We start from the raw sequence: 16918 nt of genomic DNA, 5'->3' as shown, positions 1-16918 counted from the left end.
CCCTATTGGAAATTCCTGTCCCCTTAATGTAATTGTAACCCTCTTCTTATGGCAATACCCTTGTTGAATACAGAGTCTTTTTATCTACATTTAGATAACATTTTTTTTTTTAATTTGACACGCTTGTTTTTCACATGGTTCCAGGTCAGAAAACTAGGTCCATAAATGGATGAAAGATCATGTCACTTCAGTGGCCCTCAGTTTCATGATCACATATGCTTGATTTATTTTTATTGTATACATTGATCAACATACTGGTTGATAGCCCATCTGTTTTTTCCTCCAAGAGACTTTGTTCTGTTAACATCTCCATAGTTCTCTTTGGGTCAGGGCCATCTGGTTAGAATTGCGGACTTGTCACTTATTATATAATTGTATCCACCTGACTTGTGATGATTAAATGCTGCTCCCTGGCCTCTCCAGTTTTGAGATCCTATCACTCCCACTGAAATCAGAAAGGCAAGTTTTCAATGGTTTCTCTCATCACTACCCCTGGATCAAGATGAGAGATACTGCTGAGCTTCTCACTGATTCTGATGTCCCTTTAATGAGAGCATTCCTTATCACTTTGGTCAACAAAGTGTTCTGCAGGCCTTCACATGAGATACTCGTTATCCACTCTACTATGTCCATTTCTCTGAGATTTTAAAAAATATCTTCTTCTATCTTATTTTTGAATAGTTCTGAGATTTCGACTTCATTTAGTCTGGCACTCTTGCTTCTAAGAGTAATCCAGAGTCATAGTAGTAGGGTAATTGCAAAGGTATAAAATTCTATATTGGAGCACAATGTTGACACACTGACAGGGTTTCCAGACCCAACTTTAGATTTCAATGCCCTTGATCCAGCAGCCTTAGGATTCAGTCCTGTATATTATTTTCTTACTTCTGCTGGTATTTATTGGCTAGGTTCTGCAGCTCCTTTCAGTTATAAATCCTTTCTTTCTATAGCAGGCCCATCCCCAACATTTCCCTAGGTGGACTGTGTTCTTGGTTTTGTGGACAAGAAGAGGAAGAAAGCAGGAAGGAGACATGTATTATTTTTCAGGGTAGTCTCTACATCACCTTCAAGCAAGGGAGACATCACACTTTAACAGAGAAGAGTGGGCCAATCAAGTAGGCAGAAAGTTCAGGGAAATCTGAGCATTCAGGAATTCCTAGAGTGTCAATCCAGGTGTTTCTATTCCAAATGCTAGCACCCCACTCTTTTCCTATTCTGACCTTAGTGGAGCCACTTTGCCTAGGTTAAGAGTTTAATCTTCTCTGGGACTCTGCTACTCTTTCAGTTAAATGCCAGACCCTTGGCTTTCTATTTTCTGCCCTCCAGCTGCAAGAAGTGAAAGTTTTGTTTTATGCTTCCAATGAGGAATTTTGGTGTTCACAATTTGCTTCAATTCAAAATTAATTACTCTCAGCCTTTCTTTGTCTTTCTCGTATAAATAGCCTTGAACAATAGCCATCTAATTCCATAGTTCTTATAATTACACATCCCCCGTATCTCTCAAATGCCTGAGATATTGAGCCTTCCAGTGCATTCCCTACAAAAGACCTATAAAAATATGGTATTAAAATCAGTAAAAGTTCTAATAACTGCACAGAAACATCACGGCTACTAGCTGGATGATAAGTACATTTTTTGTTGTTGTTGTTAACAAAATACTATAGGTTTGAATTTTGGGGAAACAGTTACACAGAATCCTGTGTAAAGGTGAATGGCATGGTTTACTGACAAAACACATACTTTGACAAATTTGAAAGTATGGAACTTATACCAAGTATATGTTTTTAGAACAAAAAGGAATTAAACTGGAAACTATTAACAGAAGGATATCAGTGAAATCCCCAAACAACACATTTCTAAATATCTCATGGTGGGTCACCTGGATGGCTCAGTGGGTTAAGCCTTTGCCCTTGGCTCAGGTCATGGTCTCAGGATCCTGGGATGGAGCCCCTTATTGGGGATCTTTGCTCAGCAGGGAGCCCGCTTCCCTCCTCTCTCTTCCTGTCTGTCTGTTTACTTGTAATCTCTTTCCCTGTCAAAAAATAAATAAAATCTTTTTAAAAATTAAAAAATTAAAAAATAGATATCCCATAGATCAATGTCTCAATAGATATTAAATATATTTGAACTAAGTGTGTTGAAGGCAGCAAAAGCAGGGGTTAAAAGAAAATTTATATCAAGTGCCTATGTTTAGAAAAGAAAAAAAAACTGTAATCAATAACCTCAGCCTCCACTTTAGGATGTTAGAGAAAGAAGAATAAATTAAGCTAAAGGGAGCAGAAGGAAAGACATAATAAAAATTAAACTAAAAATCAGTGAAATTATAACAGAAAAACAATAGAAAAATGTAATGAATCAAAGCTTGTTCTTTTAAAAGATTATTAACCTTGAAAAACGTATAGCCAAGCCAATCAAGAAAAAAAAGAGGGCATAAATTACCAATATAAGCTATGAAAGATGGGTCATCACTATTGATCCAATGGACAATAAGAGATGATAAAGACATACTCTGAACAATTGTATCCACAGACTTATTGTAGGTGAAACTGACTAATTTCTTGAAAGACACAAGCACAAAAATTCACAGTACAAACAGATAAGCTGAGTAAGATTTTATCATTAAATAAGCTGAACTGATCATTAATAACCCTCCAAAAAAGAAAGCACTAAGCTTAGTTAGTTTCACTGTTGATTTCCACCAAACATTTAAGAAAGAAATAATATCAGTTCTCCACAATCTCTCACAGCAAATAGAAGCAGAGGGAATACTTTTCTAATTCATTTTAAGAGGCCAGCATTATTGTAATACCAAAACCACATAACAGCATTTATAAGGACATATGGACCAATACCTCTCATGAACAGAGATCCACAAATCACCAGCAAAATATTAGAAAACTGAGGACAGTAATGCATTAAATTAATTATAGAACACATCAACAACAGTAGGATTTATTCCAGGTACTTAAGGCTGGTTTGACATTCAAAGATAAACCAATCTAATCCACCATACTGACAGGATAATGAAGAAAAATCGTAAGTTCATATCAATTGACTAAAAAAATTGAAAAAATATAAAACTCATTCATGATAAAAATTATCAGTAAACTAGGAAGAGTGGAAACTTCTTCAGCTCAATGAAGGATATCTATAAAAGCCTATAACTCATATTTAATATGAGAAATTAGATGTTTTTACCTTAAGACTTAAAACAAGGTAAGGATGTCCTCTCCTATTATTCCTATTTCATATCACACTAGAAATCCTGCTCAGTGATTAAAACATGTATGTCGAATACAATGTAAACAAAATGAGAAGAAAAACAAAATTCTCTTCATTTGCAGATGGTATGACTGTCTACGTGGAAAATAACGAAGAATATATAGACAGATTTCTGGAACTAACAAATATATTCCTGAGTATACCATCTCAGTATGCAATGTCTATATATTCAAGTCTATTACTTTCCTATATACTGGCAATTAGCAGTTGGAATGTTAAGTTTTAAAAAACCAATACATTTAAAATTGGACATAAAAAATAAAATATGCATAAGTCTAACAAAATAAGTATACAGAAAATTATTAAACACTGATGAACAAATAAACAAATGAAGAGATATTGTGTGATATGGAAGAGAAGACTCAATACTTTTGAGATGTCACTTCTCCCTAACTTGATCAATTAAAAGCAACCCCATCAGAATCCCAACAAGCTATTACGTAGATACTGACCAGTGCATAACAGCAATCTAGTAGAGAAAGAATAGAGTTGCAATGAATGGTGCAAGAACAATTGAATATCCATATACAAAAAAAGAAATAAAGAAGGAAGGAAGGAGAAAGGGAGGGAAGGAGAGGGGAGAGAGGGAGGAAGGAAGGAAAGAAGAAAGAAAGACAAAGAAAGAAACCTCAACATAGCTCACAACTCATACAAAAATTAAGTTAAAATTTATAAGAAATCTAAATGTAAAATACAAAATTATAAAACTTCTAGAAGAGAACATATAAGAAAATCTGTCCAACCTTCAATTTGGATATGTGTTCTGAGATACAACACAAAATGTATGATCTGAGAAAAAAGCAACTGATAATTTGAACTTTAGTAGAGATTATTAAATTATTGAATTTAATTTATTAAAATTAAAATCTTATTGCTTCATGAAAGATATTAAGAGAAAGGAAGGACAAGCCACAGACTGGGAGAACATAGCTGTAAAACATACATCTTTTTTTTGTTTTGTTTTGTTTTGTTTTTTAAAGATTTTATTTATTTATTTGACAGTGGGACAGAGATCACAAGTAGCCAGAGCAGCAGGCAGGGAGAGAGAGGAAAGCAGGCTCCCTGCAAGAGAGCCCAATGCAGGGCTGGACCCCAGGACCTGAGATCATGACCTGGGCCGAAGGCAGAGGCTTAACTCACTGAGCCATCCAGGCACCCCAAAACACACATCTGTTAAAGTACTTGTCCAAAACATGGAACGAACACTTATGAGTCAAAAAACAAAAACAAAAACAAAACAAAACAAACAAACAAACAAACAAAAAAACAAAAAAAATTACCCAATTAAATGTATGAGTAAAAGAACTGTATAGACAGCTCTCCAAGGAAGATAGAGATGGCAAATAAAATATAAAAAGATGGTCTACATTACATGTAAAGACAGATTAAAACAATTATGAGGTATAACTTATACCAAATCCAAACAAACTGACAATACCAATTTCTAGAGAAGATATAGAACAAGAACTCATTCATTGCTGGTGGGAATGTTAAATGGTTCAGCCAATCTGCAAGACAGTTTGGTAGTATAAACAATGTTACCATATGACCCAGGAACTTAGTTCTTATATATTTAAGAGAATGACTCACAATAGGAAAAATCAGGTGTAGAGTCAATCAGAGTTCTCTATACTATCTGCAATGTTTTTGTAAGTCTAAAACTTCTCCAAAATAAAAAATTCATTTAAAATAAAAAATTATAGCAGTGTAATAATGTTTGTAAAGTATTTAAAAATATATGTGAGGAAAAGACATATATTTTTTTTTGTTAATACATTTGTTTATTCTTTTTGTTTTTTTTCCAATTTATTTATTTTCAGAAAAACAGTATTCATTATTTTTTCACCACACCCAGTGCTCCATGCAAGCTGTGCCCTCTATAATACCCACCACCTGGTACCCCAACCTCCCACCCCCCCCCGCCACTTCAAACCCCTCAGACTGTTTTTCAGAGTCCATAGTCTCTCATGGTTCATCTCCCCTTCCAATTTACCCAAAAGCACATACCCTCCCCAATGTCCATAACCTACCCCCCTTCTCCCAACCCCCCTCCCCCCAGCAACCCACAGTTTGTTTCGTGAGATTAAGAGTCACTTATGGTTTGTCTCCCTCCCTATCCCATCTTGTTTCATGGATTCTTCTCCTACCCACTTAAGCCCCCATGTTGCATCACCACTCCCTCATATCAGGGAGATCATATGATAGTTGTCTTTCTCCGCTTGACTTATTTCGCTAAGCATGATACGCTCTAGTTCCATCCATGTTGTCGCAAATGGCAAGATTTCGTTTCTTTTGATGGCTGCATAGTATTCCATTGTGTATATATACCACACTTTCTTGATCCATTCATCTGTTGATGGACATCTAGGTTCTTTCCATAGTTTGGCTATTGTGGACATTGCTGCTATAAACATTCGGGTGCACGTGCCCCTTTGGATCACTACGTTTGTATCTTTAGGGTAAATTCCCAGTAGTGCAATTGCTGGGTCATAGGGCAGTTCTATTTTCAACATTTTGAGGAACCTCCATGCTGTTTTCCAGAGTGGTTGCACCAGCTTGCATTCCCACCAACAGTGTAGGAGGGTTCCCCTTTCTCCGCATCCTCGCCAGCATCTGTCATTTCCTGACTTGTTGATTTTAGCCATTCTGACTGGTGTGAGGTGATATCTCATTGTGGTTTTGATTTGTATTTCCCTGATGCCGAGTGATATGGAGCACTTTTTCATGTGTCTGTTGGCCATCTGGATGTCTTCTTGGCAGAAACGTCTGTTCATGTCCTCTGCCCATTTCTTGATTGGATTATTTGTTCTTTGGGTGTTGAGTTTGTTAAGTTCTTTATAGATTTTGGACACTAGTCCTTTATCTGATATGTCGTTTGCAAATATCTTCTCCCATTCTGTCAGTTGTCAGGATATAAGATCAATGCACAGAAATCAGTTGCATTTCTCTACACCAACAACAAGACAGAAGAAAGAGAAATTAAGGAGTCAATCCCATTTACAATTGCACCCCAAACCATAAGATACCTAGGAATAAACCTAACCAAAGAGGCTAAGAATCTATACTCAGAAAACTATAAAGTACTCATGAAAGAAATTGAGGAAGACACAAAGAAATGGAAAAATGTTCCATGCTCCTGGATTGGAAGAATAAATATTGTGAAAATGTCTATGCTACCTAAAGCAATCTACACATTTAATGCAATTCCTATCAAAGTACCATCCATCTTTTTCAAAGAAATGGAACAAATAATTTTAAAATTTATATGGAACCAGAAAAGACCTCGAATAGCCAAAGGGATATTGAAAAACAAAGCCAAAGTTGGTGGCATCACAATTCCGGACTTCAAGCTTTATTACAAAGCTGTCATCATCAAGACAGCATGGTACTGGCACAAAAACAGACACATAGACCAATGGAACAGAATAGAGAGCCCAGAAATAGACCCTCAACTCTATGGTCAACTAATCTTCGACAAAGCAGGAAAGAATGTCCAATGGAAAAAAGACAGCCTCTTCAATAAATGGTGTTGGGAAAATTGGACAGCCACGTGCAGAAAAATGAAATTGGACCATTTCCTTACACCACACACAAAAATAGATTCAAAATGGATTAAGGACCTCAATGTGAGAAAGGAATCCATCAAAATCCTTGAGGAGAACACAGGCAGCAACCTCTTCGACCTCAGCCGCAGCAACATTTTCCTAGGAACATCGCCAAAGGCAAGGGAAGCAAGGGCAAAAATGAACTTTTGGGATTTCATCAAAATCAAAAGCTTTTGCACAGCAAAGGAAACAGTTAACAAAACCAAAAGACAACTGAAAAGACATATTTTTATTACATTATAAAATTTTATGTCAATTCCTTAATGAAGATATGAATAAATAAATAAATAAATGAAACAAATCTTCCAAACTATGAAGTATAAATTCAAGTAAGTCCAACTGAAATTGTGTGTGTGTAAAATTTTATGGTTTCATCTTAAAATGTATGTGGAAGTTTAAATAATGGCTAAGAAAAATTTCATACCAAAAAAAAAAAATTAAGAAAGTCTGTTAGTCATAGACTGACTAACTCATAGGAACATGAAGAATTGAGAAAGTGACTATTGAATTAATGGTATTGAGAAAATATGTTATGTACAAATTATAAATGAAGCAAATAATAAGCTTGACATATTAGAACTCTAAAAACCCAAAACTTATTGTCATAAAGATACTAAAATAAAATAGAACAAACCACAAAATTGAAGAGAATTTATGCAATGAAAACTGATAAAGGGTTAAGTACTAAGATTCAAGCTAGAGAAATAAATCCTATCATTCACAAAAGAAAAAGAGCAAGTATAGAGAATGAAGAAAAAATGTAAATAGAAAATTATCAAAAAAGAGCAAAAACTTATGTCCTTTGTCCTATGTCCTTGGTCATACATATAATCATATTCATTTAAGTTAAAGCACTAATGTGCTATTATTTTGGCACAATGTTTAAAAACTGAAAATAGGGGTGTCTGTGTGGGTCAGTGGGTTAAGCTCTGCCTTAGGCTCAGGTCATGATCTCAGGGTCTTGGGATGGAGACCCACATCAGGTTCTCTGCTCAGCAGGGAGCCTGCTTCCCCCTCTATCTCTGCCTGCCTCTCTGCCTACCTGTGATCTCTCTCTCTGTGTCAAATAAATAAATACAATGTTTAAAAAAAATAAAAAACTGGAAATACTAAGTGTTGGTGATAGAAATTTTCATAAACCTTGGATGAGTTTATATAGTGGTATAACAAATTTGAAAAGGCAAGTGTCTATATCTATCTGAACTGAAGATCTACATACCCCACAGCACAGCAATTCCATTTATAAGAATCTAAAGCAGTGATTTTCAATCCTGGACATATATCAGAATCACTCGGTACATTTATAAAAATAGTAGTCTTCCATAACATCCCATTAGCAGAGAATCTCTGGAGAAAGGACTCAGTGAATAAAAAGAGACAGGTATTATTGTAGCATTTCGGTACTGCTGAAAAAATGGAAAACAGTTTAATGTCTATAAATATGAGCAATAATAAATACAATTTTGGTTTATTCACTTATTGAAGCATAATATATCAATTAAAATAACAAAATAAAGTTACATGCATCAATGTGGATAGATTTCAAAAATATAACATTGAGTGAGTAAAGCAAGTCACAAAATATATGTACCACTTATTGAACAAACCATTTTTTGTGGATACTTACATACATAAAATTAAAAAAACTAGTCAGAAAATTTAAATGTGGTCAGAATAATGGTTATATCAGGATAATTTTTACCTTGGAAGTACAAGAATGGTAATAAATGCAGTACACAGGTGATACTACTTATTTATAATATTTTACTATTTCTAAAAACTGCAATGAAAATTTGGAAAAAATACTAAGATTCAATAAATCTAGATGCTAAGCACAAGAGTATTCTTTGTATCTAATATATAGGTGATACTAAACAGAAGGGCATGCTTTATATTTAACACACTAGAATGATTTCACACACACACACACACACACACACACACACACTGTGACACACACACAGAAACAACCACTCAGATGTGACACAGAGATTCTGAACTAGATAATGAGACAAATACATTAGGTGAGGGAACGGCACTGGGTAGAATAGGGACTACAGAATGTTAAGGCTATCATTAAGGAAGCATAAAGTGTACAGTAAAGTGAAGGAAAATCAGAGCCTTCCATAGTAATCAGGCATTCGTACAATTTTCTATTTACCCAAATATCAATCTGCTCTCAAGCCAGAAGAGGTGATAAATACATATACAAGGTCAAATCAACGAAAAGGATTATATTATGTAAACAATACTATTCGGTGATTTTCTGGTAGCAGCTTCAAAAAACACTGCGTAGAGTGAGATTTCTGGATGTTTCAAACAAAGATGAAATCGATGACTACTAGTTGGAATAAGAAAATGAAGAGTTGAAATCTGAATTTCTTAAGTTATAGGTATATTTTCGTCTAAGAATAATCTGATAACCTCATGGTAAATGTTAAAAGATCACAAAAATTGAATAATATCAAACAAAAATTTTTTTTATTTCCTATCACTGAACTCTGAGTATGATTCATTTCCTGGTTTTTGTTGTAACTAATGACAATATTGCACATATTGATAAATTAAAAAAAAATCTAGTAATGAAACAAATACATGGAAGAAGCAAAACTTAGGGGGCAGGAAAAATAGCTTTCTAATAGACTAACATGAAAAAAGGAGGCTTTTAGATGAAAACATTGGAGGACTTTAAATAAAATAACACATAGGAATGATTAGTAGGAAAAAAACTCAAGCATAAGACAAAAACCTTAGTGACTTGCCTACCTGGAAAAAACCCAAGCACAGGTTGCAACTTCAGATACTGTACATTAATATATAATTTTAATATGCAGCCCAATGGAAGCTAATTTGCATGTTATAATTACCTTTCCAACTGTCTTTCATGAGATAAATACACAGCCATTAACAAACTTTAATGTATCACATATTTTTACTAAATAAATTTGCTTTACGATATTGCTTAATCTTTCTAAGGAAATGGCAAAACCCCCTTGTGCTTCATTAAGCATAAAGAATTGGGAATATTTGAAGTTTTGATCCTGGTGTGAAAGAATACTTCATAGCAGTAGCTAAATTAATGACATTGCTTTTTAAATAGTTGCTACACAATAACTCTCATCTTATTAAAATTATTAGTTTTAGTTAAATTAGGTCTTGGTTTATGTGAAGCTAGCTTTGTGATAATTAAGATGAGAAATGACAAGGACACAGGAAGTACAGAGGAAGATTAATGTTTATACTAAATTCATCTTCTGATACTTAGTCCTTATCATTTCTGGGAAAAGTAGGGAAGCAACACACTTACATATAAATAGAAATGGAAAATAATTACATTCTTCATCCTTTAGAAGAAATACATAAACTTCCAGATACATGTATATATATACACATGCACATATGATATATATCATATATCTCATATATATAAAATAAATGTAAGTGTGAGTGAAAAGTTACTTTCAACAGGCACAGATGAGAGATATTAGGGCTTTTAGATATGAATATAAATGACATTTATATTTATATTTTGCTTATATATAAGCAACGGATACAAAATATAAAAGAAACAGTATTTTGAAAAATTCTTGCCTGCCTGACATGTGCTCTCCTATACAATCTGATCTCTTTGCTTTCCCACTTGGACCCGTACTACTGGGGCCCCAACAGTGTGATCCGTGTGTTCGCTCAGTCAGCAGAGTCCCTAATGCCAATTAACTAACATCTTCCATGTGACATGATCTCCATTTTCTTCATAGGGTGAACTTCTTCTTGGCTCTAATGTTGAACTCAAATACCAATTACTCTAAATGCCTTTCCAATTACTCCTGTGTGTAAGAAATCTTATTTTTCTGGTTGATCATAACAATTTGTTTTTCTTTACCTCATTATTCCCATCAGCCGCCAGGATACTATGCAGTATGTAAGTGTGAAATAAGTAAATTTTAATAGAATGAGGTACTTTTATTAATAAAATATATTTCTACTTGATGTTAGAAGTACAAAAATGATGCATAAAATCATTTTCTGCATGTAACCCTGAATTATAATTGTTTTTATATTGTGTAAATATAAAGACACAGACGTTTGTGTCTTTCCTGTTGACATAAATTACTGAGAAGAATTTGATCTTTCATCTTAGTTACTGTTTATTAAATGAGTAGGAAGAAGCAGAGAGACTGAAGGCAATTTATAATGAATATGCCTTTATGTTTTATACTTAAAAAATCATTTTGTTAAGAAAAATAACTGTGTTTTTAGCTCAGTCATTTGAAGATAGTCATGCATAGTGTGGTCCTTCTCTGAATTATTTGTTTATTTTGGCTAGATTGTCTCTATTTATGATTTAAGGAAACAGGCCATTGGAACTGACTTCAGAATCTTCAATGAGCTATAGCTTCTGGGGCACTATTTTCTTTTGTGTATAAATATGTATTTCTAAAATCTACTTCTTAAGGCAAAGAATCAGAGGAGTCAAGGGATGTAACGAAAAGTTCAGCACTACTCTTTAGGTATAGAAAGGACAAAGAAAGATGAAGAGATTTCATAGAAGATACACTCAGCCAAGTTATGGCTCTACCTATGATTCTGGATTCTGCCTGCCAGAGTAGGCTGCAGATCATTTGTGTAAAGAGATTTTTTTTTCTGTTGTTATCCACTTTTACCCTTCTTCCTTCATTCTTGAAGGGTAAACTTTCTCACATTCATAGCTATCTCATATCATGGTTATTTCTTCTACACTACAGATCAGTATAATATTGAGATTCATAGTGGAGGTCCTGGGAACATATCACCTATGTTTGAATCCTGGGTGTACTCCCTCCAGGTCTGTGGTATTACTCAATAATAATTCAACATCACGTCCAAATTAGGGCCAAACCTTCCACTGCTCTCCCTCCTGCTTTAAGAATGTTCTTTTTAATGATCTCCCTGATATGAGGAAGTAGAGATGCAACGTGGGGGGTTTGGGGGGTAGGAAAATAATAAATGAAACAAGATGGGATCGGGAGGGAGACAAATCATAAGTGACTCTTAATCTCACAAACAAACTGAGGGTTGCTGGGGGGAGGGGACTCCGGAGAGGGGGGGTGGGGTTATGGACATTGGGGAGGGTATGTACTATGGTGAATGCTGTGAAGTGTGTAAACCTGGCGATTCACAGACTTGTACCCCTGGGAATAAAAATACATTATATGTTTATAAAAAAATAAAAATAAATTAATAAAAAATTTTAGGTCTTGACTCAAGACATACAGAATAAACAAACTTAGCTCATGATAGGGATTCAAAAAATGTTCTTTTTCTAATTTATGTCTGATATCCAGTGAAGATACAACAGATAATTCATACGTTAATATCGTACTTTGCCTCAAACACTTAGAAATGGTATATAAACTATGAAACAAAATTCAAAGAGGCACAGGTCATCATAAACAAATAAATAAAAGCAAATAATTTCTGATATTGTAAAATGGACAAGAAATGCAAAGCACTGAGCTGGGTTCATGGATTTCCTGGATTTCAGAAAAGACAGCTGGCCATGAGTTTGTGGCTATTGCTGAAGGCTATAGTGAGAGAATGCCTTTATCGCTTTCATAGGAAGTTGTGGCAAAGACATTGCTCCTTCTTTACAAATGAGCATTAAATAAGACTTTTGATTAGTTTCTTAGCTGTTGTTTATATCTTCAACATAAGCACAGGGCAGGAGGTTACAAACACTCTTATAAGATCTGGCTCTAGTTTGATAGATAACAGAGTTTCTATTTGCAAATTCCTTCCAGAAGAGTATGTCCTCAGTTTAGGTCTTACAGAATTCACACAGACGGATTTCAAAAGAACAAAAGCTTGAATTCCTCCATAAGCTGGTCTAAGCAGGTTTCAGAGGAGACAAAAAACAGAATTAAAGAATTTTATTGTAGCAATTAGATACAATACTAAAAGTGGGTTAAAATATTATTTAAGGTTACACTGAGGGGAAAAGCATACAGATGAAAATATACAGGTATTTTCAACTAAGGGATTTGAAAAATAATCAAATATAATTTTTAGGGATCATTAAAAACCAAAAACCTATGGATAGGTTAGTCATTGTTAAAAGGTGAATTAGTGAACTCAAAGAATAAAAGAAAAACAATGACAGAATGAAAGACAAAAATGAAGAAAAATGGAAGAAAACTTAATAGACAAGGCCAACATATAAATTTGGATTAGAAAACAAAAGAAATACATTTAAATTATCACTAATAGGGAAGGATTTGCAATTTTGTTAATTACTTTCTTTTTGTCTTATAGTTCTTTTTCCCTCATCTCCCCTCTTGTTAACTTCCTTTTGTGTTTCATTGTTTTTATATTGATAGGCTTTAGTTCTTTTCTTTTGTTAATTTGTGTAGATACACACATGAACACACACAATGAAATATTATTCAGTCATAGAAAGAAAATCCTGCCATTTCCAACATAGATGGAACTTAAGGGAATCATGTTAGGTGAATTAAGTCAGACAAAGATACTGTATAAATCTCCCTTAATGGAAAATCAATGTATGTTTTAGGCCATTGCATTGGTTTATGTCTCTGAAGCTGAGTATATTCTAAAAAGAAACTATTCCAGTCCCTCTAAATATCCCATTGGCATTTTCCATAGAGGCAGAAAAGATAATTCTAAAATTTATATGGAACTCCAAAAGACCACTGACAGGAAAAAAAAACTTTTTTGAAAGAAAAAAAAAAAAACAAAGAATAAAGCTGAAGGTAACATACTTCCTGAGTTCAATATCTATAATAATAATAAACTATAATATTTAATAATTTAAACAGAATGATGCTGGAATGAAGTAGACATGTAACTCCATGGAGCAGCATAGAGATCCCAGAAATAAAGTCATGCATATTAGGTCAACTGATCTTAACCAAGGGTGTTAGGAATATACTGAGAAAAGGAAATTCTCTTCAATGGATATTGTTGGGAAAACTGAATATCCACATGGGAAAGAACGACTCTTATCTAAAATTATATACAAAAATTAACTCAAAACAGATTAAACAATTAAACATTTAAGATTGGAACTGTACAGCTTACAGAAGAAAACATCTGGGAAAGCTTCATTTCATTGGTCCTGAGAAGGACTTCATGGATATGATACCAAAAGCACAAATGACAAAAGCTAAACAGACATATAGGACAAACTAAAATGTTTCTGCATAGCAAAGGAAACTATCAATAGACTATAAAGGCAACCTATAGAATAGGAGAAAATATTAGCAAACAGTGTATCTATTATGGAGTAAATTTCCAAAACACCTAAGGCACTCCCACAACTCAAAAGCAATAAAGTAAACTCAGTTGAAAAGAAATGGAGAAAGGGACTGAATAAACATTTCTCCAAATAAGACATACAGATGATCAATGGGTATATGTAAAGAAGCTTAACACCACTAATCATCAGGAAAAAGAAAATCAAAGTCACAATGAGGTATCACCTCATACCTGTAAAGAGTGGCTATTATCAAAAAAACAAAAGACAGTAATTGTTGGTGAGGATGTGGAGAAAGTGGACTTTTGCACCATTGGTGTGAATACAAAAAGATGCAGCCGGTCTGAAAAACAGTATGGAGATTCTTCAAAAAATTAAAAATAGAACTGCTGCATAATCCAACAACTTCACTTCCCGACATTTATTCAAAATAACTGAAATCAAGATCTTAGCACTCCATATTCATTGCAGCCCTATTCACAATAACCAAAATGTTATAAAAAAGAAGTTTAAATATCCACAAGCCAATGAATGATCGAAAATATTATATATATATAGTTACATAGATAGATTATGATGGAATATTATTCAGCCTCACTAAAGAGGGAAATCCTGCCGTATATAACAACATGGATGAACCTGGAGGCCATTACACTGAGTGAAATCAGCCAGTCATAGAAGAATGAATACTGCCTGATTACATTTATATGAAGACTCTAAAATAGTCAAACACACAGAATCAAAGAATACAATAGTCCTTATCAGGGTGTGAGGGAGGAGGGAACAGACAGATACTGATCAATGACTACAATATTTCAGTTATACAATTACGCATGTCTGTGGTACAGCACTGTGTCCACAGATGTTAATAGGGCATTTATAATTCAAAAATTTTTGAGAGGATAGATCTCATGTTTAGTGTCTTACCACAATAATAATAAAACAAACTCTGCTATGAACATTGGTGTACTAATTCCTGCATGAAAATAAATTCCCGATTGCAGAGTGCAGTTACTGTTTCGAAATGAACTAACAAGCTATTTTCCAAAGTGGCACACCCCATGAGTAATATACAAATGATATCATTTTTCTACTCTTCTCCAGCATTTGGTATTATCACTGTCTTTCACTGCAGCATTCTGATAGGTGGGTAGTGATATTTCACTGTAGTTTTAATTTGCATTTCTTCCATGCCTAAGGATGTTGAACATCTATTCCATTCCCTTCCTTCTTCCCTTCCTTCTTTCCTCCCCTATCTTCCTTCCTTCCTTCCTTTCTTCCTTCCTTCCTTCCTTCCTTCCTTCTTTATTCCTTTCTCCCTTCCTCCCTCCCCCTTTCTCCCCTTTCTTTCTTTCTTCTTTCTCTTTCTCCCTTCCTTTCTCTCTCTTTCCCTCTTTCTTGTTTCTTTTTCTCTATTTTGCTCATAGGGTGTTGCTAAAGACTATGCTAGTCCAATGTCTGGCTCCTAACTGGTATTCAAATGCTAACTGACTACATGAATGAAGACTATATCATATACCATTACTACCATATCAAGAAATTTGTAAGGACCTTGATGACAATGACTGACCAGAAATGAGGAGTGTATTGTTGTTGTTGTTGTTTTGTTTTCTTTTTCTATTTGGTAAATTATAGAAGGATAGATGAGGTGTGGAAAACAAACAAACAGGGAAAAATTTTGCTGATTTAAAATAATCTTAGAGTTACTGAACTCAGTTCAGAAGCTTTTCATACTTCATTCACATTCAAGAAAAAGATCCCAAATAGCAGTACTATTTAATCATTTGTACATTCATTCACTCACTGATACTACAAATATTTACTGACTATATATTCTATGCCAGGCACTACACTGGGTGGGACTAGAGGATACACCTGTAAAAAAAGACACAATCTTTACTTCAAACAGTTCACTGACAAGGGGGGCAAGGTAAGGAGTAATCACCATGCTATTTTATATCATAATTGTAGCATTGGGTGAGATATGCATTGCTTAAAACAAAGGGCTGCTGGTCTAACCACCAATCTTTTTATTAAAAACCACTACCAATCACAATAATAGCACCAATAAATTTATTGAGCACTTACTAAAAACAAGCTACTATTTTTAGTTTTTTTACAGTTAGTCCTAAGAGCACACTATCAAGTGGATGCTATAATGGTTACTTCATAGATAGAGAAGTAGCAAGAGTAAAGATTGATTTTCATAGTTGGGGGGAGTACCTCTATCTAGCTATCTCTCTGTCTGTCTACACTCTCTTGGGCTAGTTGCAAATCCATAAATGATTACTAATTATATGTCTTGTTTAATGAAACATTTCACAGTCTGTTTGATTCAAGATGATGTAGTTTAGCTGCCTACTCTCTAGCTATTCTTCTAATGCCATACTCTTAAGATCTTGAACTAAATGGTATCCCTGAGTCTCAGGGCACACAGCCAGCATATTGCCCTGTACCATTTCTAAAGGTTGAACTTGGTATGTATGTTCCCTTGGTAGATAAGCAACTATTGAAAATCAAATGCTACCCTTCAGACAAATTGCCTCTGTGTAGTCCTCTGCTGGATGAATTAATTGCCTTCTGTGTGGTTCTACATGAACTGTCAGTCCACAGTGGCATATAATCGGGAAGAGAGAGAATAATAGTTTCATAAACCTTTCAGGAAACGTTTCTACTTGCTGCTTAGCGTAATGTGTAAAAGTGAGTCTCACTGGCTCTGAATAGAAATAATATAACTAAAAAGAAAAAAAAACCCTAAAGTAAAAAGAAAGAATATAAC

Source organism: Neovison vison, chromosome 3 (genome assembly GCF_020171115.1).
Source record: "Neovison vison isolate M4711 chromosome 3, ASM_NN_V1, whole genome shotgun sequence".
NCBI classification, from domain to species: domain Eukaryota; kingdom Metazoa; phylum Chordata; class Mammalia; order Carnivora; family Mustelidae; genus Neogale; species Neogale vison.
Note: the sequence above shows the minus strand (reverse complement) of the source record.